At 39.2% G+C, this 2,657-nt stretch overlaps 1 non-coding gene across 1 annotated transcript; it reads left to right on the forward strand.

Moving 5' to 3' along the window:
- The first annotated feature begins 280 nt into the window (after positions 1-280).
- Positions 281-345, forward strand: LOC128774002 (small nucleolar RNA SNORD43). The gene has a single exon (XR_008418482.1). It is a non-coding gene; the product is annotated as a small nucleolar RNA SNORD43 (small nucleolar RNA).
- Positions 346-2,657: the final 2,312 nt, after the last annotated feature.

Raw genomic sequence — 2,657 nt, forward strand, 5'->3', positions numbered from 1 at the left:
GAGCAGAAAATTTATTTGAGGAAATAATAGCTGAAAACATCCTATTCTGGGGAAGGAAAAAGACATCCAGATCCAAGAGGCACAGAGATCTCTCATCTAAATCAACAAAAGTAGGCCAACACCAAGACATATTATAATTAAATTAAAAAGCAGCAGGACAAAACAAGTCCTAGCTAGGGGTGCCTGACTGGCTCAGTAGTAGAATATGCAAGTCTTGATCTTGGGGTTGTGGGTTCAAGCCCCAGGTTGGGTGTATAGATTACTTAAAAATAAAATTTCACACAGATGATGAATTTATTGATGGGCAGATAGAGACTCTGTGCTGATTGTCATGTAAGTTCAGTGGGAAGCATGTTGTCTTTATTGCTCAGAGGAGAATTCTAAGTCAACTCGAAAAAGCTGTACAAAAAATAAGCAAAAGCATCCCAGGAGCCGCACATTGATAGCCGTGCACGATGTGATCCTGGAGGACTTACTTTTCTCAAGCGAGTTTGTAGGCAAGAGAATCCATGTGAAACTGGATGGCAGCCAGCTCATAAAGATACATTGGGATAAAGCACAGCAGAACAATGTGGAATACAAGGTTGAAACTTTCTCTGGCATCTATAAGAAGCTCATGGGCAAGGATGTTAACTTTGAGTTCCCAGAGTTTCAGTTGTAAACAAAAATGATTAAATAAAAGCATTCATGGTAAAAAAACTAATAATAATAATAATAAGTTCTTAACTTACAAGGGAAGACCCATAAGGCTAGCTGCAGATTTATCAAAAAACAACACAAAAAAAACTTGGCAAGCCAGAAGGGAGTGGCATGATATATTCAAAGTGCTGAGTGGGAAAAATCTGCAGCCAAGGATACTGTTTTTGGCAAGGCTGCATTCAGAATAGAAGGAGAGATAAAGAGTTTCCCAGATAAACAAAAACTAAAGGAGTTCATGACCACTAAGCCAGACCTGTAAGAAATATAAAAGAGAACAATTTGAGCACAAAGGAGAGAACAAAAGTGATAAAGACAAGAAAGGATCAGAGAAATGTCCATAAACAAGTAAAAATATGGCACAATATACATATCTATCAATAATTACTCTGAATGTAAATGGACTAAATGCTCCAATCAAAAGACATAGGGTGTCAGAATGGTTGAAAAAAAGACCCATCTATATGTTGCCTTCAAGAGACTCCTTTTAGACCTAAAGACACCTGCAGATTGAAAGTGAGGGGATGGAGAAACATTTATCACATAATGAATGTCAAAATAAAGCTGCAGTAGCCATACTCTAGAAAGTCTCTAGCCAGACTCAGCAAAAAGAAAAGAGAAAGTACCGAAATAAATTTTAAAAATCACAAATTAAAGAGGAGAAATAAAAAACAACACCACAGAAATAAAAAATAATTATAAGAGAACATTAGGAAAAATTATATGCCTCTCAGGGATCCACTGCAAGAAGAATGAATAATCTCCCTCACTATGTGCCCCAGGAGCTCTTCAGATCACTGTTCCAACACTGTCTGCCTCTGAATGGTTTCCCTGCCTTCTCTCCAGGAGCAGTGCAGTGCCTTTCAGGCTCTATCTCAGCCAAGGCTGCTGAACTTAAAACTCCAGGCCCCACTGGTTGTAAGAACTCACAAAAATCAGCCCCTGTTCTTTTCCAAGCCAACAGTTTTGGGGAAACATTCCCGTTGTGTGTTCCTCTCTCTCTCTCACCCTTCTCCAGGACAATGGTTCCCTCCTTTCTGCACCAGCCACGATCTGTTTCTCCCCTAAACCACATCTCTGTACTTCCTACCCTCTTCAGTGTGGCTTCTTCTCTCCCTTTAGTTGTGGAGTGTGTTCTGTCAGTGTTCAGGCTGATATCTGGCATATTTAGGATGATTTGATGGTTATCTTGTGTTCGTGGGATGACACAAGCCTAAGGTCCTCCTATGCCGCCACCATCTTCCTCTCCTCTGAAGAAAACTTTTTAGATGTTTTATTTATTTATTTTGAGTGAGAGAGAAAGAAAGGGAGAGAGAGAATGGAAAGAATGAGTGGGGGAAGGGCAGAGGGAGAGGGAGAGAGAATCTCAAGCAGACTCTACACTTAGCACAGAGCCCAATGTGGGGTTAAATCTCATGAAGCATGAGATCATGACCTGAGCTGAAATCAAGAGTCAGTCACTTAACTGACTGAGTCATTCAGGCACCCCGAAAATGGATCATTAATAGAGGAACTGTCATGGCAGAGAACAAAGCCATTAGGGACTGCATCACATGCTAGTAGGACAGTCTCTTCAATAAAGGCTCTTGAAACTGTACAGCAACATGCAAAAGCATTAGACTATATTACACCATGCATAAAAAACAACTCAAAATGGAATAAACAGCTGAATTTAAGACCTGAAACCATAAAACTCCTAGAAGAAAACATAGACAGGAAGCTATGTGACATCTGTCTTGGTGATGATTTTTTGGATCTGATCTGACTCCAAAAGCAAAAATAAATAAGTGGGACTATATAATGTTAAAAGCTAATGCAAAAAAAAAAAAAAAGGAAATCATCAACAAAATGAAAACACTATCTAATGAAGAGACTCTTTTCCATACTGTATATTCCTGCCTCCTTTGTTAAGTAAGTGTGAGTTTATTTCTGGGGTCTCTATTCTGTTATACTGATCTATG

This window comes from Panthera pardus, unplaced genomic scaffold (assembly GCF_024362965.1).
Source record: "Panthera pardus isolate Hobbes unplaced genomic scaffold, ASM2436296v1 HiC_scaffold_27, whole genome shotgun sequence".
Classification (NCBI taxonomy): Eukaryota; Metazoa; Chordata; class Mammalia; order Carnivora; family Felidae; genus Panthera; species Panthera pardus.